Consider the following 27,684-nt stretch of genomic DNA (forward strand, 5'->3'; position numbering starts at 1 on the left):
GATCATGTGTACTGTCATTTCCTTTTTTCTAGCTACTGTGCCTACTTTTTTTCCTCAGGGAAGAACAGCTTTCTCCTTCCTAGAACGGCCAACCTAATCTCACTTAGCATATTAACAGTGTTATATAACTGATCGATACTACAACAAGACTATTGAATGTAGCATTTTAATGCACTTTAACTTTACCTCAAAGTACCCATACAATTAGCTACCCCCAATTTTGAGTCCTACTCAGAGCAATATATAATTATGAAGTAGCAAAAATAAATTTATCTGCATGTGGATAATACAGTGCATTGAGCACCAAAATGTATAGCTTGTAGAAAATGGGGAATTGCCTGTTTGTCAGGAATTGCCACTGTCAATATTTACCTCTCTGGTCAATAAACCCTGACAGTCAATTAAGGTCAGTATTCTTGATTGACGGTAGGGCTGCCAGGTCTTACCTGAGGGTGGAATTTGGTGAAATGACTATCTGCTTATATCGACTGAAATGATTTTAAATTTAGATGCCATCTAGCATAGAGCATACCTCCACTCAACTTTATTAGCAAAGCAGTCCAGAGGTCAATTTAACAGTTAGAACTAAATTGCTACCAGTTGGTGGACAATCAATGCATAAACTGTATACAAAGTGAAGAGAATTTTTTTTTAAGCTTAGCACTTTTCGATCAGCTGCAAAATCGTGACAATGGCTTAAAAGGAGGGGGGGTTGCACTTGTCTGTATAATTGGTTTTTAGACACACTGATTTAGGTTATTAGTAACTTTTTAATAACTAAATTATTCATTGTCATGCCATCTACTGATAATCATAAATATATCAGTAGATGATCTAAGGAAGTATTTAAATAAATATAACAGAAAAATTCAAGAGCAAATGATTTTGCAGAGCCCTAGACTAAACAATAGTAATGTTAGAGTCTCAGTATGGTGTAGTGGCCACTGTGTTGGCCTAGAACCTGGGAGATCCTGGCTCAAACAATGAAGGCTTGCTAGTTGACCTTGGGCCAGTCACATATTATCAGCCCAGCCTATCTCACAGGATTGTTGTAAGGATAAAATGGGAGAAAAATAATGTCAGCCCCTTTGGACCCACTTTCGGGAGAAAGGCAGAGTATAGGTAAATAAATATAAATACTTTCAACTGTATCATTCTGTTGCCCTGTATAATTCTATTTCTATAAGAGTCAAACTAAAAGTGATAGCTACCATAGATTAATCCTGTGGCTGCTGATTCCATTTTAGAAGCATTCGTAGATCTTCTAAATTTGTCCAGATCCAGAGCGTACATGCAGCATGGCGACCCCAGGAGCTCTTCTTCCCCCTCCCTTTTTCAGGTTTCAAAAAAGCCAAAGTTTCTGTTTCAGCAGCTCAAAAGGTGTGTGTGGGGTGAACAAGAGCTCCTGAGGCTGCCACTCCACAAGGATTCCCTGGATCGGGTCCTCACAGCAATTTTAAAGGAACTACAAACAACAACAACATTTGATTTATATACTGCCCTTCAGGACAACTTAACACCCACTCAAAGCTATTTACAAAGTGTATTATTATCTTCACAGCAATCACCCTGTGAAGTGGGTGAAGCTGAGAGGGCTCCAAGAAGCTGTGACTGACCCAAGGTTATCCAGATGGCTTCAATTTCAAGCAGAAGAGTAGGGAATCAAACCTGGTTCTCCATATTAGAGTCCTGCTGCTCTTACTCATTACACAAGACTGGCTCTACATGCTTCTAAAATGGTATCAGCAGCTGCAGGATGACCCATAACTACTGTCACTTGTAGTATGGCTTTTTGGTATGTATATCTGTTTATGAGAAATATCTGCTTCATCCTCACTTGAACTCCCAGTCTTCAGCACTTTTGCTTCTCTCTGCCTTTCTCTCTGTCTTATACTTCCCCACCCTTGCATGGTATGCAGGATTGTGGCCCCTCTAGCTCACATCTTTCTGTTTCCTAATCTGCTGTAAGACTGGGTAGGGAAGCACAATAATCTCTCCCTGCCTTCTAGTATGCAATCTGAAGCAGATAATGATGATAGGAACACACAATATTGTTAGGAAAACGTTGGCAAAGCATCCATCCTTAAGCTATCACATTCACAACCTGAAGAATCAAATTAGGAAATCAAATCTTGGAAGGAATCAAAAGAACACTTGGCCCAAATTTGTGCCACACAGCATCACATCTGATTGTTTTTTCTGTGCACAACAATTTCCTCAATAACATTAATGGCTTGCTGGATCAGGGAGAGATCTCACTCTGTATTCTAGAAATGTTTCTTGCCTGATATAAACCAAACATCTCCTTGCCTGGCATCTCCTTCTATGACTGAGTGACAGGCTTACTGGATTGCCTGTACAAATACTTGTCAGGGATGCTTCAGGCTGTTCCTGAATTGGGAAGGGGATTGGTCTGTAAGGACACTTCCAACTCTATGATTCTAGGACTGGAGTTATTTTTAGCCTTTTATGTTGGTTCTGTTTCACTGTGAGGTGAAAGGTCAATTTTAAGCCATGTCTTGTGCTCATTTTTAGATGCCATGGCCTTTTCTATGGCATGTCCTGTCCTGTCAAAGTACTTATATGATCACGCTAAAGTACACGCACAGTGTTATTTAGAGGTCTGGAAGGCTGAAGGCACTAACAGATTCAGAACTTGCTATTGCTAGAAATGGGATGCCTGATGAATCACTGGTAGTTCATCAATAGTAGATGCCTGCATAGATGAGATGGACAGAGTGCAAAGGGGCACACAGCCCATGACATGCTCACAGCAGGCAACTCCAAATATTTAATTTTTAAAAGTTCTGTTAGTTTAATGTTCAGATTGCTCCAGCTGTTTTGGAAAGCGTTTCTGACATACATCAAGGTGATCTTTCTCCCTCATCAAACAGTCCACTTGATCAGCGAAGAACAACTTGACAGCTAAAGTCTTAGTTCATTTATGACAAGCAGACACCTGACTAGAGATAAAGCATATGGTTCTCTGTAGGTATGTATAACAATATATTTATTATAATTATGTGCAATACTAAGGAGAGGCTGTGGTTCAGATGCAGAGTATCTGCTTTGTGTGCAGAAGAAAGGTCCCCCGTTTCCAGCATCTCCATTTAAAAGGATCAAGTAGTTGGTGATGGACCCAATCCATAAATCCAAATAGCAAGACATATATATGGCAAGACATATATTGGCTCCTTGTGGGGATTTGTTAATTTTCACTACAATTCCAATGATGAGAAGAGGATTGTGTTGGAAATGCACACATGAATTGAATCATATTTTAACATACTAAGCTGCCTTACTCCAAGTCATATAGATCCATCTTGCTCTGCATTGTCTCTGACTGGCAACCACTCTTCAGAGTGTCAAGCAGAGAGAGAGCTTTCCAGATACTTGCTACCTGAGTTGCTTTACCTGATGGTGAATGGAATTGAACCTGGATCTTCGGCATGTGAACCAGGTGCTCTAGTTATACCATTGGTGGTGGAACAGGGTACCAGAGGTGGTTTGCCCCTGCCTGCATCTGCAAACCTGAACTTCTTTGGAGGTCTCCCATCCAAGTACTAACCAGGGTTGACCCAGCTTTTGAGATCTGACAAGACTGTGCTTGCCTGGTCAGGGCAGTTATACCCTTAACATCAGGGATATCAATGTAACAATTGTAATGGAAGATTACCAAGCATATCATCATAATGCAAATTTTTTTCCTATAAAAAGCAGAGCTCAGACCCAATCACATATATCATTAGTGCATAACTGAGTATGCATGGAAAAGTTGAGCAGCAAAGAAGAAATATATGGTTCACATGAATATTTAACATTTGATTTTTTATAAAAGGCTTATTAAGCTACCACACTTGAAAAATGTTTTCCTGGAATAAATGGTAAAAGGTTTAATCAAATAAGATTTCAGCTATGGATTAAGAAGCCATGTTCTCACCTATCAGCTTGACATGAAGTAATATAGCAGAAGGGTGATAAAAATCAATTACTCAAGTGATATTTATGGCTGCTGAATAATGCATCTATTATTATTCATTCTCGTTCCCACGCAGTCACAAAGAAAATAGAGTCAGAAGAAGCTGCTATTAAAATACATTTAACTCCAAGAAAAACCAAAAATAATAGAAAGAGAACTGTTTGGATTATTGAGAAGGGAAAAGTGCCTCTAAATATTGTGTCATAAAAAGATAATTTTCTGGTTCCCCCCCCCCCTGAAATGTTTAAATGAACAGACCGTTTGGGTTATTAATCACAAGGATCTGTTTTCCTTTGATTCGTCCCTTACTGCAAGCTGTTCAAGCTCCATTTCAGTTCAGGTTTACTGAGCTATAAAAATTGCCTACCTGTCAAAAAAAAAGGTGCAGCCAACAAATTTCTCCCTAATTAAACCATGAAAGATGCCAACTTGTTTTTAATGAATCAGATAGAGGCATCAAGAAAGTGGAGAAAATAGTAATGAAATACATACAAAGCTCACTTCTCCCTCTGTATTCATGTTGCTAATTGTGGATTTGTTCTTCGCAATGGTGAGATTTGAAGACAGCTGAGACAAAAAGCACAACTCTCCATGTTCACAGGCTGTAAAGAATGATCTCCCCTTTTGATGATTCTCTACAACCCCGAAAACAAGGTATGGCCAGCACAGTTTGACACCCCCTCTTTTTTAATACTTAGGCTTTAGGAAGTGGTGCTACAGTGAGTGCATAAAGCATTGGCCCCACTCAAATTTACCTTTATGATACTTTATATCCAATCAGATTCGGTTATCTGACGATGTCACTGTGATGGACAGGACCAGTTCCAGCTCCACCTCTCCTGGGGGACAGCCCATGAGAGCCAGTGGAATGCCAGGGCTGGGAGCAGTTGAAATATGTTAGGGCAGTTAGTGAGGGGGAGAAGGATTTTAAACTGCTGAAATCGCTGACTGTTGACATCTGTCATATTATATTGTAAGCATCTATTGTTATAAGTATGAGGTTATAAGGTCACATCTTAAAAAACCATGCATCCAAGTGTTTAAATCATTCACTCTTTTATTATACATCTTGCAAATAAATGTTATTCTTTTTTATGTTTTAACCCTGCTGACTGGAAGTTGTTGGCTGGGGGGAAATAGCATACACACATATATCAAGCATTCTGGTCACTACCAATGGACCGAACTAACTTCTTAGTAGCAGCGTATGAAAGAAGTAAACACAGGATTCCCTTTCTCCAATAGGCCTGCATAGTAGCTGGGTGAGATGTAGCAAATATAAGGAATTGGCTGCCTTTTTGGTGAACTCCCTGGGAAGGAGAGAGCGGGGACCTTCTATAGATATGGGTCAGGGCTCTCTGCCTCATAATTAGGGACTAGATGGGTGGCAAATGGAGAATGCCTGAACTGCCTGTGAAGCCCTGAACCTATGCAGGGCGGATTATGGAGAGTGGCAGTGTGTAAGGAGGTCATGGTCACTGAGCCAATTTAACAGTGAGGTCTGAAAGCATTGTCCTCATCACTGATGTGCTTTACTAAAAGAATCTTGAAGGGTTAAGCGGCATTCACGCTGGTGATAGCAATGAAAGTGTGAAGGGGATGAACGATGGAATGAGCTCAGATTAAAATAATTTGTTTTCCATTTGTTAAAAAACATTAATTTTAATCAAACTCATTATGAATGAAGATGGATGGGGCAGGAATTCCTGCCATTGGCACTGAACTATAACAGAGCTGAGTAAAAATGTATGTATACTAGGGGTGTGCGTAATGAAAACCACATATTGTAAAAAAAAAATCATCTTCATGGGCCTTACTTGTGATTCGCCTGAATAGAAACACCAATCCTGACTGCTTCATAATCACAAAACCCCTTCCTGGAAAACACCATGTTTTTTTCCAGTTTCAGTGTTTACCAGCAATGCAGCAAGAGCTAGTATTTCACTTTGAATATGTACTGAATTTCTCCCTTCCAATCAGATCAATACAAAGGGGGGGGGGAACAAAGAGTACTGTCAGCCAATCCCAAACAGAGCTGCCATTCTCCTTCCCCTCTCCTTCCCTCTTCACCTCTCCTTGGGGGCAGGAGAGATTTTTTTTCTTTCGAAAAAGCATTGGCTTACTTAGGGGCCTTTAAGATTCTAATGCTTTGCTTAATTTGCTTGAAGCTTGGAGGTTCTTTTGAAGGACAGGCAGAAGATACTCTACTGTGATTTTGGTGAAATTTGATTGAAAAACAGCGACTCCAGCCCCCACCCCCAGAAAAGAATAATAAAAGTGCAATGCTGGTGGGCGGTAGATCCTGTAGGAGAATTCTTCCTCACTTTCTGAAATGAAATAAACATACAAGAAGAAGAAAGGAAGGGAAATGTAGAGTTTTCAGTGGAAAAGTAAATATATATGACAGGATTTCATTTTTTTAAATGCTGGTGGCTGACTGGAGCTCTCCTGCTAGGTGCTGCTTGACAGCCATTTTAGGAATCAATAGAGAGAAAGTGCAGCTGTGGACCTACTTTGGGGGTCTGTAAAATAGCCCCCTTCAATCTACTTGAAACTTAAAGGTTCTTTAGATTAGAGGAAAGATGTGTTCTGTGTGCTTTTGATGTTATTAAGTGCAAAAGTGTTAAGTGCACCAGAGCTTCCAACTGGTCTGCCCTCCCCTTCTCCACTGAAAAGAATGGCCACAAAAATCATGAGAACAGAAAAGACTAACAAATTTCAACCTTGATACTGGAACTACTCCACCAGAAAACTACCTAATCATATTAAACACTTCACTCAACAGCCCCATATCCAAACCCCCAACAATTTTTTTCTAGATGCACACCCCTTACTGGTAAAAAAAAAAATTGCTAGATATGACTTAAGGCCAAATCCTTAAGTAGTAGAAACATATACAGTTCCTTTGACAGGTTCTGGCAGTCATTTTAATAATATTAGGTGTACCAAAGCCTGCAGTCAGGATATCATTCTATAGCAGTATTTTCCTCTCAGTTTTGAGGCCTTCATTTGATGATAACCTGCCCTTTCACGCACTGCACAGAACAAATCCAAGTTTGTCACCAAATGTCCACTTGTTAGGGAGCAGCAGCTTACTTGAGCTAATTCATAACTGAACCTGTATGATAAACATGTAAAGATTTTAGATTTTTAGTTGTAAGTTAGGGTTCCTTCCAAATTCCACCCTGACAGGAATTCTCCCTAGAACATGCCATTCTGGCCTGATTGTATGAAACTGCTCATACATTCTTTTTGACATTTTTCCACTGACAGGTTCCAGATTTGAGGAGGAGAATGTGGAATTGCTTGCCTATTTAAATATACTAGACAATATTATCATTACAGAAGTATTAGGGCAGAATGCAACACATATCGAACATAAAATTGTTAATATATCTAATTCTAAACATGGCCAAATCTGTGGAAGGAGAGAAAGTTGGATGGCTGATAAAAGTAGGTTGGCTGGTGGGTAGAAAGAAGAGAAGGAAAAAGGGAAAGGAGACAGTATGAGGGCTGTCAGGGAAGGAAAAGAGGAAATAGGGGGGAAGGGAACATGAGATGTCCCCTGCAAGTCCTAGCAGGTCCCCAAATTGTACATATTAAAATATCTATGTATTGTGTGCTCATCCATATATATGAAGTTTGCAGAGTGAGTCATCAGAAGATTTGGAAACAATCATTGGGGAAAAAATCCACCACAGAACAAATATGGAACAGAATCAGTGATATTCTTCCAACTGGATGCTGTGCACTTAAAATCAAGAATTACACTATATTCGGAAGCAGAGAGTCAGAAACAAATTTCCCTCAGTTCAGAAATGGAACTTCAATCATTAGATGAACAACACTTCCTTAAAAGAATTCAATTTAGCTTATACTGAGCCAGAGATCCTAGCTTTTCCTGCTGCTTCTTACCTGCTGGTGAGAACGTGCAGGGTGGATTTCCACCAGTGAAGAATCATCAGTATGGGACTTGAAACGTAGTATTTCCCAGGGCTCTGTTCTCACATCAGCACACTTCAGCATCTGTAGTAAGCTGCTGAATGAGGCATGTGTGGCTTAAGAGTTGAGAATATGCTGATGACAGCCAGCAATATCGACAGTTAATTAAGCCCTGAAAAGCAGCTGTCTCAAGTCAGTTATCTAAATGCTGTGGTCAAGTGGGAAATGAATCCAGACAAGGTGATGTTGGTTGGGAAAACTGCTGATCTTGATGGAGCTGATTCGCCAACTTTAGATAGGGTTTGGTTGTAATTAGCCAATCAGGTAAAGAGTTAGGGGTGCTCTTTATATTTAGTCTTGCTGATGGAAAAACAGGTTGGAGCAGTTGCTAGGAGTGTCTTCATCCATATTCAGCTTATCTACTGACTGTCTTCTAGACTTAGCTGACCCAGGTGTATGTTTCTGCAGCTTCTAGACGGAATTATTTTCATATGACTGTTCCATATCTTGTTGAGCAGGGGAAGCCACCGTGTTCATATCAGCCCCAATATTAACACAGCTATATTAGGCATCTATATGCTTCCAGGGTCAGTCCAAGATGCTTACCCTTAAAAGCCTTCACAGAGTGGGATCAATATATATATGAAGGAACATTCCTCCCTTTATGAACCTCTATGCCAACTGCAGCCTCCGGATTTGCCTTAAACGGAAAGGCATTTCTGGGCCTCCACTTTGGTTCTAACATGGGCTTGGGACTAGAAAACGGAGTCTGCATCCTGCTAAAGTTAAACTAACAGCAGTGGCAGGGAGCCCTGCCAAGGACAAGGTGGTGATCTGTTAAGCAGCAATGGCATGCAGACCCACTCCTCCCTAAAGCCCACCTGTGGCTGATGAGTCAGAAGGTCATTCTCCCCAAGGACTTTGGAGCCTCCTCCCTGAATAATCTGAGCCTAATAAATGACACAGGTCTCTAAGACAATGAGCAATAGACTGCCTCATATAGTTCCTCCCCTTATTTTAGTGACTGTACGGGAAGATTCCTGCCCTCTCCATAATCCTGTTATTCAGCATAAGATGTTTCTCCAAACCAACTCTAGGAAGCATTTTTAACTTTTATGCAAACCAGGAAAACTTCTCCTTTCAGTATCAGCTTCCTCCCCACTTTAAACTCGAGTGATTTTCCAGAATTAAGTTTTCTGATAGTCTTAATGCAGGGCAGGATCTAGCAGGTGATTGGTCTTATCACAGACCCATCATCTTCCCAAAGACAGCCATATGCCCCTCTTAGTCTTTTGTTTACTTATCATTGCCCCACCTTATGACCAGTACTTTCCAGATCATGAACATCTGTTCTATAATTAAAACTCACAAATCCTCAATATTTTGCAGCAGTTTTTCCAGCTACTGCCCCTGTGTGGCACAGGTTCATTGGAGACATGGACTGTCTCTACACCCCACTCTTCTGCTCTTCACATCAGGACTCTACTGAATTTCCACTGGACAGGCCATATCCTCTTATCCCACCCACCCACTGACCTCCCCGCTTTTGTTTTCCCTTATAGACAGGTAGTTGTTTGGGAGGGCTTTTTGGTTTACTGCTTTGCAATCTGTCTCTCTCTTTCATAAAGAGTATGGGTGACAAGATGGAACCCTGCAGCACTCTGTATGATAAAGGACAATGAGCTCAGCAGCACTCCCCCAGGATCTCCTCCTGAAACCTCCCTTCCAGGTAGGACTAAAACTACTACAAATTGGTGTCTCCCTATCCCAATTCCAAAAAGTGATCTGGAAGGATACCATGGTGCCGAATATTCCATATAACAAGCAATCCCCCTATTGAAAAACTGAGAGCTCTCCATTGTTGTTTCAGGCACTTTGAGCGAAGCATAAAACTAGAGAAATTCCCCTGAGGCTGACACACACCTTAATAATAATTAAACTTTACACAAAGTGAATTTTGAAGTACCTTGAGGTATACTGCCACAGCTGCCCTAAGAATTAAGAGGGAAGATGAAAGAGTTTAATAAGAGCTGTGGAACTTGCCAAAGGGATTTCATATCTTCGGAGCTTGGAGCAGAGTTTCATGCCCATCTTGCAACCTGCTGCCTTTGCAATGCACCCACTTCTGCTCAAAGGGCTGTCCTAGTCTCTCTAGTTATTACTGCATTGATGCAGCAACCACTGGCATGTATCCTATCACTCTACTAAGCCAAGTCTGAAGCCTTTCTCCAGCCAACGGAGCCTTCCTCCCACTTCCTCCAACTCGTGTCTGAAGAAGGGAATTTTGACTCTTGAAAGCTTACACCGAAAATCTTGTTGGGCCCTAAGATGCCACTGGACTAAAATCCTGCTGTTCTACTGCAGACCAACATGGCTACCCACCTAACTTTCCTCCAAGATACATAGCTCTTCTGTCAGTGAACGAGCCGCTGAAGTTGGAAAAAGGCTCCTGTAGTTGGAGGAACCTAAAGTAGGATGTGTGCCATTGTTTGCATGCCACATCTAACTTAAGTGCATGCCTGCATGTAGCACAGTAGGATACTAGGGAGATGCCCAGAGGCAGTGAATTGAGGCAACTTACAAAGAAATTGAAGAATTGGATCTGAGTTCTAAATTTGCCCAGCTTGAGAGATTCAGCTCTTATATACAGCCATGTACAAACCACTACTTGTTGCCTGTTGAGAATGCCAAAAATACTCAAAGAGCACACATTATATAAGAATTTAAATGCAAAGCCTTTGAACTTCATTTATAATGCTCTCTGGGCTTTCAATGCACACACATGCATACATATATATGCTTCGTGCCCTTCTGTTCTTCCACACCCTTTGATCAGATTGCATTGAAGTAGTAGTCTCTTGTTTAATACACAGGGCTTTTTTTTAAGACCACAGCATGATAACATCAAACCATAAGAGAACAGAAAGAACATGAAAGAACATTTTAAAAAGCAGCTTGGCCTCTCCCAATACATAAATCACACTGGTTTTAAAAGGCTGTGAATTACATAGCTCTGTTGATACTGCTAGCCATTTGGATGAACAAAAGGCAAGGCATGGGTTTTTAGAATTAAATGTGATCTAAGGAGATCAGCTGTGGAAACCACTGATTTGTGTGGATAAGTTGTTGATTGTTGTAGAACTAGAACAGCACTTGGCCTGCAAGAAGAGTAACAGAATAGCCCATGCATCATGTGATCTGTGGAAGTATGGGTGGCGTACCTGCCTTGTTTAGTTGAATTAAGCATTGCTGACCTTAAATCTGCTAATCCATGCTTGCACACCAGCAGCCCCTAGGTAACAGTACAGCTACCATGCTTGTCTCTGCTTTTTGCTTTTTTGGAGCATTAATCTTACTACCATTCTTTACTAACTCCACAATCAATCTGAAGGACTGGATGAATCTGACATTTGGACATATGCAAATATTTCCAGATAGGTCATGCTACTAAATGAGAAGCAGGCCACACTGTTAAATTGCTGTATCAAATCTCCCACCTCTCCCCTTCTTCCTTTTCCTTTTCCTAATTTTTAACTTTTCCAATGTCTATGAACAGCAGGATTTGAGTCCAGTGCATCTTAGAGACCAACAAGATTTCCAAGGTATAGGTTTTCAAGAGTCCAAGCTCCCTTCTTCAGATACCCTTCTTCTTCATTGTCTACGAGTAAACTTTCCTCACACAGCCTATGAAAGCCATGAGAATCAGAATCCCTTCCTTATCAAAACAGAGTATTAGTTCAGGAATTTCATCATAAAGTACAAAGTTTATATTTTAAACATGGTGCTCTTCATTACAAATTAATGATACTCAAGATTTTAGCTCTCTGAAATCTTTGGTTTAAGTTGTTAGTTGGATGCAAAACCATTGGAAGCATGAAATGTTCAAAATTCAGAAAAAAAATGTTAAGATTCAAAAGTTGCTACCATTAAATAACATATATTGACTTGGAAATCCTATTTCTTTCAAGAAATCTGTTCCTAAGCACAGACCATTCAGATTACATTATACTGAAAGTAATCAGACTTAAAAATGTTTAGGATCAATCTGTTTAAACCTAGCGATATAAACTCTGTTTTGTTTTGTTTTTTTAGCTCAAGCTGTTGGTATCCAGGCCTTTAGTCCTGGAGGATCACAATGTGCTAGCCAAGATGGCAGACATTGTACACATGGCATAGAATCTCCCTGGCTAAGTGATAATGCCAAAGCTATTTTGCAGTCAATTCCAAAGGCACTTTGGACATCAATCCAAAGACGGACGAATCACTCATTTTAGCACCCTTTTTACATCTCTGAAGAATGGCTACTTCCAATTTACTGTATTTTTTTAAAAAAAATGCTGTATGTGGCTTTGTTTCTTCCTGGTTTTGAAAACCAATCAATTGTAATCAGACATAAAACCATATGGCAAGTGTTGGAGACCAGATGGACTTGGGTTTGGCGTCCATTGTCTAGATGCATTGCACCACTTGTTTTTCATACCAGGTTTTCTTGGCTCGCTGATCATGTGCTAATCTGCAAAAACATCATTTTGCCCACTCAGAAGGTGACATTTTGTTTTGTGCCCTGTCATATTAAAGCACAGCATGCTGTCAAGAAGGCAGCTATTAATTCTTTTTTTGCCCATCATATCTCAGATACTTAACTGTATTTTCAGTAAGCAATTCAGCCTCTGTTGAGTAAAATCTGATCATTATATAAAAGATGCAGAAATAATCTCCATCTGCCATTAGAATTGTATACTCTGTGCTGAAAAATAATGCAAACTTCGCAACACTATCTTTTCTCTTCCCAATATTAAAACTACTTTCCAGAAAAAAACCTGAAAACTGTATTAGAAGTTATGCAAATGAATAGAATGATATTTTAGTTTGTATAAATATATTCAGTGTGGAAGCACATTTCAAAAACAGAACCCACACATATCCACTCCCAAATGATATAATATACTGTATGAGCTCTCTTATACTGAGTTGGACTGTTGCTTCAATGAGCTCAGTGCCGTGACTGGCAGCTGTGTCTCAGGTGCCAGACTTCTGAAGCTTGTGAGCTTTCAAAATCAGAAATATTAAAACTTTCTGCATGCAGAGCAAGTTATTTGTCACTGAACTAGATCCCCACCCATACGGACCAAGAATGAAAATGTTATGAACTCGACGTACCTATTAACATATGAAACTGCATTGTATTGGTTCACCAAGCCTGACATCATTTGTTTGCATGGCTTCAGTTCTCCAGGAGTTTTGGCATAGAAAAGTCTCTTCTCAATACCTCCAGATTCTTTAACTGGAGATGCCAGGGATTGATTCTGAGACTTTCTATATGCATAATGGAGCCATTCCCCACCCTAGCTAGATGGGCTGAGATCCAAGTGTGTTCTTGTATGATGTGTGGCAATTGCTGCATGAAGCAGCTTTCCTCTCTGAGCCACAGAACAGTTGATTAGCTCTAATCAGCCACTGGATGTGGGAGGTGGGTGATAATCTAGATTTAGCTTGTGATTTTATTCTTGTGAAAGAGGAAATGTGCACTTTCCGATAATCTGTTTCATAATGTAATAAGGTTTGTTTTTTTTTCCTTGCAGCAGTCTTTTGAGTACAGGGTGGAAAACTGAAAGAATTATCAGCCTGTAGAAACCAGTTTCTGTACTTTGACCATTCTTTCTGGATTTTGGCGATCATCTAAAGTATTTCAATTGAGTGATGTATGAATATTTAAGGCATAAAATCAGCACTCCAATTCTCCAACACCTAGGAACTCCAGCATGGCCTGAAACCAGAAATAAAGGATCTTCTGAGAGTTGCCATAAGGCAACCTGCTGGATTGGTTTTGCACCAATAATGTTCAATTAATATTCCCTTCCAACATTTTACACTAAGGGAGCAATCCAAAGTAGCTTACCTACTTACTTAATTCAGAATGGGAACAGATGGCACCCAACTCTATATCACGCTATCCAGGTCCCCACAGGATACAACAGAAATCTTAAATTGCTGCCTGACAGCTGTGGTGAAATGGTTGAAAAACAATAAATTGAAATTGAACCCAGACAAGAGTGAAGTGATGCTTGTTGTGAAGACAGAGATCTTGAAGGATATTGTACTCCCCACTTTCAATGGATTTCATCTGATCCTTGCAGAGTCAGTTAAAAGCCTAGGAGTTATACTGGATCCAGTGCGACTACTAGAAAAACAAGTTAAGTGTCAACAGCAAAAAATGCTTTCTACAACCTCACTCTAGCCTAGAAGATGGCTTCTTATCTCGACATGGCCGACCTGGCCACCTGGATCCATGCTATGGTAACATCAAGGCTTGACTATTATAATGCACTATACATAGGTCTCCCATCTAAGCTAACTAGGAGGCAAAATGCTGCAGCTCGACTGCTATCAGGAGCAAGCAGGAGCATGAACATCAGTCCCATCCTATAGTCACTCCATTAGCTACCTATCAGTTACTGTGCTCAGTTCAAGGTACTGGTCATTACATACAAATCTCTGCACGGCTTTGGTTCGGCATACCTATGGGACCGCCTCCCTCCCTATGTTCCTCCATGGCAGCTTCACTCATCTGAATAGGGTCTCCTGCAGGTGCCAGGCTGCACACAGCAAAATCAACAGGAGCTCGTACACGGGCTTTCTCTGTGATGGCCCCTACCCTGTGAAATAACCTGCCTGAGGAGGTCAGGAGTGTCAGGAAAGGAACTTGAGCCTGAAAGAATATATTGGTGTGAGTTGACTTTAAGAGCTGTTAAAAGTAATGCTACAGGCTTGAGAGGGGTTAGCAGGCAAATTGCCTGCACCTGTGTGAATTTGGCATGACTGGTGTGTCGTCATGCCTTATCTCCTCTCACAAGTTTCTCAAGGCAGCAATTGTTAAGTGGAGGTTTGCCTTAATTGGCTGGATTTGCTTTAAGGTGGGCCTGTTTCCAGCCATGAGGGGTGTGTGTGGCTTTCCCTGCTATCAATGCTGCTGGACCACTACCGTGATCTGAACGTCACAAGACCTGTTATCATGCTGTGGAGTCTGTTGGTGAGGCTGACCTGTGGGAGTATTAGTCAGCTAATCTAAGTGTTTTGGTTATGTTAGCCCTAATTAGCCTTTTTGGGAGGATTTGTTATTTTATAGATGCTTGCAAAGTTTGAGTTCCTTAGAATAAAAAATATTTTTCTTTCTGTGTGCCTTGGTTCACTGTCTCTGCACCATAAACTGTGTTACACTGGGTGAACTCACATCTAAGGACAAAGGGGTCCTTTCCTCACTTTCCTGGCTTTCTGCAAATGATGCAAAACCAAAATATTCAAAAAAGCTTTTTACTCAAATGGGAAGGCTCTCTTGTAGGGATGGGGTCTCAGATGCCTCGCTAATGAATTAGGGACCGTAGACTTTACCACTATGTTGCCTTACATATTATCTGCTGCTTTAAATATATATTTCTATGTACTACCTGTGCTTCATGTTGTCTAATGTCAGTCCTAGAATTATGTCCTGTGTCAGTATTTCTTCTACTCTGTATTGGATTCTTGATAATGTTATGTCTTTTTGAACTTGTATCTATTTACCCTATGGCATTGTGTATGGAAATGTCTTTGATACTGTATGGAAATGTACTTGATACTGATTGTACTAATCTCATATTTTATGATCCGCCTTGGGTCTCAGTGAGAAAGGCAGACTATAACTGACATAAATAAATAAGTAAGTAAGTAAGTCTCATGCTATTCATTCAGTGGAGCTTATTCCCAGGAAAGTGCCCTTAGGATTGCAGCCTAAAATATTTTTATAATAATAACTGTGCTTAAATATTGTACTTCTAGACAGATTATTGCCCCACTCAGAACAGTGAACAAGGTCAATGTTATTATTATCCCTACAATACAGCAGGGGGGCTAGGGCTGAAAGGAGTGGCTTACCCAAGGTCACCTGCTGAGGTCATGGTAGTAGTGGGATTTGAACAAACAGAGTGCTGATTGACAACCCAACCACTTAACCTCTATGCTATAGCAGCTCTAAATTCCATTTTTTAAAAAGTGTAAACTCATTCTGCGATCACACTTATATATGTTGAACAAATAGTGGATTCCATCCACTTATAAAAACTAAACATACTTGCTTTAAGTAAGTTCCATGGAACTATATATGGATTATTTCCAAATAAATGAGGTTAGAATTAGGGAACAGGCATAATCCGTGTCACTAAATATTCATATTGAAGACAACATAACTAATCTTGTACATAGATTGCAACCTATGTAAATTCAGTACTCAGTCCAGACTTACTGGAATGTTCAGAGGCTTAAATACAAATAATTGTCAAAGGACGTGATATCCCAGTCCAAAATCAATTTAATTCTACCCTTCATAGGACGGATAGAATGATCATCTTTCAGAATAAAAGGTTCACTACCCATAGATTTCTCTCTACTTCTATCAAAGCAATGGTTGCACAATAAATGGTCTCCGATCTTTTTACAATTGTCAGTGCAATCCTAAACAGAGGTATACCACTAAGACCACTGAAGTCAATAGGCTTTTTTGAGTCATCAAATAGCAAGTGACTTTGGCTACCCCATAGGATTTTTGAGGCAAAAAATGTTCAGAGGTGGTTTACCATTGTTTGCTTCTGTGTAACAACTCTGACCTTCCTTGGTTATCTTCCATTCAAATACTGACCAGGGCTGATCCTGCTTAGCTTTTGAGATCTTACAAGATCAGGCTACATGGACCATCTAGGTTGGGGCCAGGGGCTTAGAAGGGTCTATTTAGGATTACATTTTAGGCCTCACTGACATTCAGCATTCTGAATCTTAAAGAAAAAAGCAAAACCCACAATCAAATCAATTCTTCAATCAGGATATAATTGAAGCCGCTGAGGCCTGCAATGAATGCTCAGGTCATCATGAGCCACAAATCCCATCACACTTCAGATCTGTGCTCCCTTCAAACAAGGCATGATTTTTTTTCATTTCTTTTCTCCCATTTACTATAAAACTTTCCTTTAAATTAGCCAGTTAATTATCATGAATTTGTAAGAAAATTGTATTATGAACCAGAGCTTATGTGTAAGCTTCGCCCTCTTGCAGGCATATTGAACTCTGAGATCTATTAAAACCGGGACCGATCCACAAAAGCAACATTCAAGGCTTATGTAGAAAAATCAATGCTCACTGCACTAGTTGCTTGCAAAATTAGACTATTAATTCTGGGTAAACTAACCTATCTGAAAAGCGCACTGTGGGAGATTGTGGTAGTGGCTGCTGCTGCAGTCGGCTGCATTAGAGAGAGAACACTTTAATGAGATCCCCAGAGAGTCTATGCTATCTTGGATCTTTGTCTTGAAAAGAACATTTTTACCTCACTTAACTGCCACATCACCAACATGGAACATGAACAACAGCAAAATAAAGGAACTCTTACCAAAAAAAAAAAAATCAGATCTAACAGCCATTCTGCTTCTCAGAATCAAAATATCATGCCATCTATGATGCTACAGGCAGGTACACATGATCATAAAAAGTTCAACAGCTGGACAACAAAAAGGAAAGTTTACAAAGCAGAGAAGATAGTAATCACCTTACTGTGATATGTACTTAAACTTATAGTTTATGATAAGGTTCACATTTTCTTCCCTAGACTCAAACAGGAATTTGCACTTATCATATGTAATATACACAAAACAGCAGACCTCTTGAGTATTGAACTTTATGTAAAATCATTTCAGATAGTGTGTAAAATCTGCTCTCATAATTTTGACAAAAAAGATTTTAACTTTATTTTAAAAGGACTCATTACAGTAAAATTGAGAAAATAATTATTTCTGGAGTAACAGTGCCATTCAAAGCAAAGTTACACCTTATAAACCTGTTGACTTAAATGGGCTTTGAGAAGAGTATAATTCCACTTAGGATAAATGTACTCTAGACTGGTGAGACCAGAATATGAGCATCTTCTTCATATCTATTTGAATTTTGAGGTTTTTTAAAAGGATTGCATTTGATGTTTTAAAATTTTGTTGGGTATTCTCTTTAATGTAGGGCTGTTGTGACAATATCATTCAGCTCACAGTGTTGCTGAGGTTGGTCCAAATCATATCACACATAATAATTACAAACCACATCACACATTATTTTCTCAGAGGAAAATATTATCCTTAAATAATACTTATTGAACCACTTTCAGGTAGGACACAACACTTGATTCACACTGAAAATATACTTTTTATATGCCATATACTAACAAACCTGCATTTGCAATTGAACTTGGATCCCCATCAGAGACAGGCAGTCCCATTTGGACAATTTGGATTAGTTCAGGCTCAGGGCAAATCAAGTTCTATTGTAATGCCCAACTCAATCTCTGCCCCTTTCCCTGCCTTACCTCAGTGACAGGACATCCGATCAGACACTGCAGTAGGCTTCCCGTATTTCTGAACATCCAAACTACTTGATGCAAGCTCTTGCCATTGCACCAGTAAATTAGGGAAATTTGATGACAACGTGAGTGAAGCATATTGGGTCCTGTGGTATGGAAGGAACAATTAGGATTGGGCCCAGTATTTGAAGCGGGTCTTTGTCCTTATCATAAATTGCTTGGGAATGATATCTGGACTTCATCTCCAGCAGAAAAATAATGTGTGAGAAGGGAGAAAGAGTTGTTATAACTGTTCTTCTGTAATAAGGACAGATTACACCAACAGTTTAATCCTAAACAGAGTTATACTCTTATAAACCCCCTGACTTTTAGAAGGGCATAATTCCAATGGTACTGAAACAGTTATGCAATAACATAAAACTTGTTGCAATTACAACATATATTTCCTGACTCACATCACTGCCTGTTGATGGGGACAAGGAAATACATTCTCCAGTTTTCTTCTGTAATCCTTCAGGATTCTGAGTAGAAGTCTGCTGAGAGAATTTCTAACTGTCACATTCAGATCCAAAACCAAATATCTTACACTGGTGAAACAGACAAGGAAATAGCCATTGATATTCCTGCTCTCTGCAATAATTTTTTTTCTGAATCTATTTATACTATATACTAAACTCAAATATGAGTTTAGATTTTCAGTTCCTTCTCTGGAGACAGCCCTGGATTGAATGTGGTTTCTCTACTTAACGAGGTTCAAGTCACCACAGGATTTAGAAGTCCCGAAGGGGCTTATAAAAGATTACCAAGAAAGCTTGAAAAGATAAATGTTGTATAACAAACAATTTTAAGAGGTCAAAATTGAAATGTGTATGCTTACCTAATATATCATCACTCTACTTTGGGGTGGGTGAGTATCATATATAAAACAATATCAGGAACTAAAACACTAATTTCTGTCTGAGGCAACAACCCTCTAAAAAGATGCTCTTTAAAAAGATAGATCTCTGGACAATAACTTCAGTATCTATGGCTAACAAACCCAAAACCATAATAAGACTCAGTTTAGGGCCTCAGTCCTAAAGATACCAGACTGAATCATACTGCTGGCTACAACAGGACATCAGGAACATATTTTAAGGGGGCTTGGCCTCTGATCAATGTGGTTCAGTCTATCCTACAGGACAAAAGGAATGGCCATGTTTCATAATTATTGTAGATGAGCCTTGAGTGCCAGAAAATGGATTGTTCAAATGGCCATCCAAGGAAGAGGTAAACATTCACCTAGCTGGAAAGTAGAACTGCCAGTTGAGAAATTCCTGGAGATTTGGGGGTCAGGATAAGTCAGTGTTTGGGGAGGGGAGGGATCTCAGAGGGGTAGAATGCCATAGAGTCCATCCTTCAAAGGAGCCATTTTTTCTAAGGGAACTGATCTCTGTTGTCTGGAGATCAGTTGTAATTCTGGATGATTCTCAAGCCCCACCTAGAGGTTGGCAATCCTACTGGACAGGTGTGGGAGCAGAGAGTTGACAACTCAGCTTGGGAAATGCCTGGAGATTTGGGGCTGGTCCTTCTAGGGAGCAAAGTTTGTGGAGGGGACAAAGTTCAGTAGGGATATGATACCATGGACACCACCCTCCAAAAATACAATTTCCTCCGGGGGAACTGATTTCTATATTGTGGAGATCAGATGTAATTCTAGGAGAATAACAGGCCCCACCTAGGGGATGGCAACACTAGACCAGATGTGTCTTTGTGAAAAGAAATGCTCTTCCAGCATTTTAGATGCTGGAAGAGACAGGCAGAGGCAGGCTGACTCAGATAAAGCACTTTGGGAGTTAGGGTTGCCAGCTCTGGATTGTGAAACTCCTGGACATTTTGAGGGTGGAGCCTGGGGAGGACAGGGTTTAGGAGGGGGGACCTAAGCAGGGTATAATGCCACAGAGTCCAACATCTGTTATTCTGGGAGATCCCCAACCACTACCTTGAAGTTGGCAACCCTAATGGGTAAGCAGGATCTCTCAGTCTCTCTCTCTCTCTCTCTCTCTCACTCTCTCTCTCTCAGAAACTATGTGGGATAGCAGAAGAGCTATCTGGAAGTGCCTCTTTGCCTCCACTTGTGTGTTTTACCTCAATATTTGTAAATAAATAAAATATTACAACATGCATAAAATCCACATACCATAGAGAGTTTGTGTTTATTATACACTAAATAAAACAAAAAATCACAGGAAATACACTCCTAAAAGGGGTGTGGGGGCTGTAATGAGGAAAGAATGGGAGAACAGAAGATGAATGACAATTTTGTCCCGATCCACCATTATGATTGCTTTCATGAATGATGGCAATTATACTGTATTTGAAGAGTGCTGGGCCACCCAATGGTTCAGATGTTCTGTGAAGCTATGGTTTAACTAAAGTAATTATGGCATTCATCCAAACTTGGGAAACTCGATTAACTATGACAGGTAAGTGGCTGTTCCACATGGATGCCTTACTCCGCCTTGTCTTCTTTATCGCAGCACTATTTTCAGGAGCATCCACATGATGGCCACCTCTATTCATCCTGTTTCCATATTTCCCCTGCTTTGTTGCTGTCTTTCTCAAACCTGGTTTGAAACCATCTTTTGGAAAGATCACAGTCAAAGTGTCTTTGAATGCTATGGGGAAAGTGCATGTTTTTTCAGGTCCTTCTCACTTTGGTACCATTTTTCCTTACCTCAGTCCTTGCTTTAAATAACTGGTAATATCTATATTGTTACAGCATTATAACATTGTTACAATTTACTTCAACAATGTATTCATTCCCAACTTTCTTGTTCTTCTTCTCCTTCTTCTTTTAAAAGTCTTTAGTCTTTTCCTGCTGACATTATAAGGGGGAAGGTACTGACTGCACATTTCCTCTTATATCTCTGCCAGGAAAGGGATAGAAACTTTTTAAAAAACTGAAAGCAGAGAAACGGAACATTGTTGCAATAGTTTATAATATTATAACATTATAGCAATATAGCTTTTACTGTTTTTTTTAAAGGCCCTCCAATGGCAGGGGGAAATAATAGCCAAGGGAAGTGAGGGGGGAAATTCCATGTGGTGCAACTGAAAATGCTCCTCCATTTGAAGCAGTCCTAGTATGTTCACTCAGGGATCTGAAGTTGGTTTGAAGTTAGTATTATAGTTTTGGGTGAGGTATGAATGTGAACACCATGACTTAATCCTGGTTTGTTCCTGGCAATACAAACCAGGATAACAACTACATCTCTACAGGTAAGGAAGGGAAAGAGTGTAGGTGACTTAACTAGAATTTGATGAGGGAAAACCAGGATTTGATTATTGTCCACAAACCAAATCCACAGTTAAAATAAACAATGGCTTTGTGTTATGCATGAACCCTAGCCACTATATCTCATTCACAAAGGTAACAACCCTTTTCACAAGCTCAATGATTAGTCATATTTTCTAGTAACAAAATGACACAGGTCATCTAATGCATAAGTGGTACTCTACATTTCTGACTTCCTAGCCTACTCTATAAATAGCCTTAATATTCTTACCCAGTGGACCAAGTATTTTCTTCAGTAGACTAATTTGTTCCCACTCCCTGCTAAGCATCAGCCGTATCACTGGTATAGGCTAATCTAATCATTAGCTGAGTGACAATCTCCTAGAGGATTTTCCATCTTTTTAATCTCCATGTTCCCTCAAGAGAGCAGATCTATTATGAACTAAAGCCCACCAGAGCCCCTTCTTTGATTTGTCCCTTATTGTAAAACTAGGTGAAAAAATATGTTGGGGGAGGGATATTCAATCCAAATATTTAAATGTTTCTCAAGGGATGTTGTACAAGGGAGATGGGAGAATGGTTGGTCAATGTTAGTTTGCAATGAAGGATATGAAATGAAAAAGTGGCAGATTTCTGGTTACTTAGCTAGAGCATCAGCACTGAAACATTCTCTATGCACAAATAGCTATTATCCCTTTTAAAATCTGAAACACATTCTCCATGCCAAAGTATGCCAGAAGCTAGTCCAAGAAGAGTGAATTAAGAGTCATGATCCCAGCAACATAAAGGTTGGCAAACTACCTTGCGTAGTTTTGGTTTTGAAGATGCTCATCTACTTACCTACCCTTTTGGTTTAAATAATAACAATAATATTCAATTTATATACCATCCTTCAGGCCAGCTTAATGCCCACATACAGCAGTTTATAAAGTGTGTTATTATTATCCTCACAACAATCACCCTGTGAGGTGGGTGGGGCTGAGAGAATTCTGAGAAGCTGTGACTGACCCAAGGTCGCCCACCTGGTTTAACGTGGAGAAGTGGGGAATCAAACCTTGTTCTCCAGATTAGAGTCCTGCTGCTCTTAACCACTACACCAAACTGGCTCTATTAGGGACAGAAGGTATTAATGGATTGTTTGGGGTTTTTTTTAAGTTTCAGAGCATTTAGGTTTTTAAATAAATAAATAAATACAATAGAAATACATCAAGAAGAACAAATTGTGTCTTGGACTGGTCAAGACACAGTTTCAGGAGCTGCCACATCTAACAATACTGACTGTGATCCAGGGGGTAAGAGCCAAAGGTCCAAGAATTCTGTGACACTTGCTTTTTGACTCATGCCCTGTCAATGCCCATCTTAGAACAGACATGGGCACGAACAGAAAAAAAACCCGAACATGGTGTTCATTGTTCGTTGCCAGCCATGAACAACGAACAACGAACACTGATGAACATGACCTGTTCATGAACATGTTCATTGTTCATTGTTCGTGGGGGCCAGCAGACTCTCCTCCAGCCATCAAGATCCCGACCACACCACTCCCTGTGCAGGCAGCAGGAAATATACCAATAATAAATAATAGCTTGGCCCCAGAGCCTGGCAGCAGCCCTGGAACCTGAAGGGGTAGATCCCTACCACACCACTCCCAGAAACCTTACCTGAGCAGGCAGCAGGAAAGGTACCAGTAATAAATAATAGCTTGGCTCAGAGCCTGGCAGCAGCCCTGGAACTTGAAGAGGTAGATCCCTATCCCACCACACACAAAGAAAATCCATGCTTCAATGCACTCTCCCTGTCTCTCTCTCTCAAAATGCCAACAGCAACTGTCTCTCCACTGTCTGCAAAACCAGGGCTGGGAGCCCTCCTCCCCCCTGCTCTTTGCTTCCTTGTAACAAATTTGGAGCTCCACAGGTGAAAGGAAGACCTGTCTATCAAGCTTAGATTGAGGTTTCCAGGGCAACAGCAGGAGTTCAGACAGAGTTTAGACAGTCCCTGTCTCCGATTGCCAAGGGAATTGATTGCAGGTGCCAGACTGTCTGGCTTGACTAACAGCAAGAAATGAGGCTTGCAACGACCACCTGTTCGTTTAGAGTTCGTTTAGAATGGGGCCTCACGAACAGCTTGTTCGCAAACTGATTGAGCTGTTCGTGGCTTTTTTTAGTTCGTATTGCTGTTCGTGCCCATCTCTATCTTAGAATACCTGAAATGGTGAATGCAAAACCTCTGCAAGCTGTTACTGCCACCCAAGATGTTCTTTCCAGTCTTCCCCTCCCTACTAAATTTATTTAATCCACTTTTTAATGACAAACTATATGCCTGTTTGTCTTCTAATATTCTTACCAAATTACTCTTATTGGTCAGGCCTCTGAGTTAGCACAGCTTCCTGCAAGCAGACCACTTCTCACTTTCCTTTTCCCAAACAGAAACTCTTACTGTCATGAATTACTGCTTGCCTTAAAAACTATATTTTGTATTTGAAACTCTAAGGGCACGGCTTTCATTGGAGGATGTATATGCAGCTTAGATTGAGTTCCATTTGAAGAAGAGAGCACTGGAATTATGTGACTTTTTGCAATATTACTACAAATATAGAAGTAGAGCACAGAAGGAGGGAAATAGAGACTCTTATGGGGCAGCAGATTCACTTATGAGATCCCCTCATCTGATCTCCAAAAAGAAAGAAATCCTGTATCATAAGGTGTTTCAATCACCTCACTGTTATCTCTGTCAGTTCTACTCTGTCTTCAAATTCAAAATATCTTCTTCCTTTACACACATACCTGCCCTCTAGTCTCTGCAGGGAGGGTTTACTTTCTTCAAGCTGTCTTGGATACTTAATAAGATATCCTATGAGAATGACTAGCAATTCTAGAAAAAGGTAGTTATTCAGAGTCATCAAAATGAAAGTTATATCAGCTGATACCTATAGCATTAAACAAAAGTGCATGCTTAAGTTGAAATGCAAGTTCAAAACACAACAGTACTTTTAAAAATAGGAGTCCGTTTTGACAGAATTTTTTTCTATTGAATTTTGATCATGTTACGAACAACTTGATATCTAGATTCCATTGAATCTCAAAGTTGAACAAAAGAGGCCAGCAAAGGCTGTCATTTATCCTCTTCCACAGTCCACCCCTCTTAGACCCCTGAATTGTTTCTGAGGGTATGCTGTACCACAGAAACAACTTTTCAGGGGTTCAGTGGGATGCAGCAGGAAAAGGAAGTAGGAAAATCCCATTTTATGAAGTCCACAAATGGCTACATACATGCCATCATTATTGGTGGTGGTGGTGGTAGAAAGGGCCATCAAGTCATGGCTGACTTATAGAGACCCCTGCTGAGATTTTCAAGGCAAGAGACTAACAAAGGTGGTTTGCCATTGTCTGTCTCTGCAACCCTGGTCTTCTTTGTAGGTCTCTCATCTAATTACTAACCAAGGCTGACTCTGGTTAGCTTCCAAGATCTGACAGGATTGGGCTTGCCTGTGCTATCCAGGTCAGGGGCCACCATTATTATCTTACTATATAATTGAGTAAGCGTGTTTCAGACGACTCACTTTATACCCTGGTGCACCACCAGAGGGCGCAGAGGGCGCAGACGAAAGCCCAGCAACTCACCATATCGCTTCAGAAAACATGCCATGGTGGGAAGCCCAGGCCAGGAACAGAAGCAGAGCAGGTGGCAATGCCCTCCCCACACCTAACCCTGCTGGTATTATTTGCGGAGCAGGTGGCAATGCCCACCTCCACCTTAACCCAGCTGATATTAGGTGGCAATGCCTGCTCCTCCTTCAGCCAGCTGGTATTAGGAGTGGAGCAAGTGGCAATGTCCACCCCCCACCTTAACCCAGCAGGAATTAGTAGCAGAGCAGGTGGCAATGCCCACCCCCACCTTAACCCAGTGGGAATTAGGAGCGGAGCAGGTGGCAATGCCTGACCCTCCCTTAACCCAGCTGGTATTAGGAGCAGAGCAGATGGTAATGCCCATCCCCCTTCACCCAGCTGGGATCAGGAGTGGTGTAGGTGCCATTGCCCACCCAGCACCTTCACCTGGGTGGGATCAGGCACAGAGCAGGAGGCAATTCCCTCTTCAGCCTACTGGAATAAGGAACTGAGCAGGTGGCAATGCCTGCCCCCCTTTACCCAACTTGTATCAGGCATGCAGCAGGTAGCAAAGCCCACCCCCCTTCAGTTGCTGAGATCAGGTGTGGAGCAGGTGCCAATGTCTACCTCCTTCCTTCACCAGCCAGGATCAGTGACAGAGGAGGAGGGAATGCCTACCTGCCCGCTCTCCCCTTTCTAGAGCCCGTTGTATTTTTCCCCCACAACGGTCTTTGTTTCTAGTTATGCCATAAATGGTCAATTGTCCTAATAAACTCTGGTTTCCAATGTCCTAGCCCAGTTTTGTTTTGTTTTTTACTAGATCATGTGGTCAGATATGACAACTGAAACTAATGTCACAAGTACTCCTGATGTTAATGCTCAATAACAGGCCATGGTAATAACATTCAGCACTGTGACTTATTATCACCCAATGTAGCAATTCATCTTAAGCAAAGCATTTGTCTTAGTCAAGTCCCTTGCCATGATAGGGACTTCATTTTAAAAGGCCAGCCCTAAACATTAGCCATAACACTAGTCACAAGTGGCTGATCAGCCAACAGTGATAAAAATAGGCATGCAACACTGTATGCATAGTTGCTCCATCAAAAGATGGAAGAGTCAGCCTTATACACTTAAAATCTTCAAAAGAGGTAAAAAATGCATACACTTGGATGAGACGTAAAAAATTGATGTGCCTCCATCTCCAGCTTCTTCATTTTCTGTTTGTTTTCCTTTCCATCATGCAGATTTTTGCCAGTGCTCCAATTACTTTCTAGAAAGATAAGCTACTATCATATGCATGAGCCTGGACAGAAGCCATGATGCTGAAGACTGCACAAAGTGATTTTGAAGAAATATAGGCTCCTTAAAGGTCTTGGGTTTCTGCTCCTGAAGTCATTTTTGTCAAAAAACTGCCGTGACTGTTGTGAATCACTTTCAACCCAGGCCATGCCAAGCATATATTGAAGTATGAGGGTAAAAGAGCCTTATATCAAGTGGCCATAGAAAAAAATGAAGGCCTGAATTTAGCTGCTATGGCAAAGAAAAGCATGTTTAGATTTTTGAAAGATTTTTTTTCCCCAAAGCATAGGAGTTACCTTGGTAAAACTGGGTTTTAAGTCACAGAGCCATGACTAAAACCCTGTCCTTTCCCTGTTCCTTGAACTCACTTTTCTTTATTATTTACATCTGAACTAAAAGAATATCAGAAATTTTGCAACAGTACATGACATAAATTCTTAAAGAACACTTACCACATGCTACAGACTAATCACAAGGGAACATGTAATGAAATTTCTTAATAATCTCACCAACCCTGACTTCATGCCAAGATGAATCAATGTGATTATGGCCATGTAAAGAAGATTTCATGGCACACAGCAGCTGTGTTATCAATCATCAAAGTCACCAATGATAACCATCAAAAAACAAGGCAAAGAATAATGCACCATTAGCCATATCCGGCACTTGGGCCACATGGCATTGAGAACCATGTGCCATAATATGGTATAGCTTCTATATGCCTTGAACAAATATCATTTTACTGTTTCCTCTACAGGATATAGATTGGGACATAGAAAATTCAGCTTCTATGAACAAATGATTTGGAACTGAAAGAGACAAACCCCAATCAACACTTTTGTACAGTAGAGGATATTAAACAGCCTACTAAATAAACACATGTAGATGGTTCTGGAGGCCTCAACAACCAACAAATGTCTCCCCTCATTTTCAAAGTGTGCAGCTGTGCAGATTTAATTTTTCAAATAACATGAAAATGTTTGCTAGCTCACTCAAAAGATTTCAATGTCCATTCTTTTCAGTTATTAAATGCCATTAAAGGCTCATCCTTACAAATGCCTGGGTTTTGTTAACTGTTCCTGACAAGGAGAATAGACCAGACAGGATTTGAAATGTAGAAGTGTATATTATGATGTTCCTTCCATAGTTCCAAATATTTTTTTCTCCATGTCCTCTTCCTTCCTTCCTTCCTTCCTTCCTTCCTTCCTTC

This window comes from Eublepharis macularius, chromosome 4 (assembly GCF_028583425.1).
Source record: "Eublepharis macularius isolate TG4126 chromosome 4, MPM_Emac_v1.0, whole genome shotgun sequence".
In the NCBI taxonomy this organism is placed as follows: domain Eukaryota; kingdom Metazoa; phylum Chordata; class Lepidosauria; order Squamata; family Eublepharidae; genus Eublepharis; species Eublepharis macularius.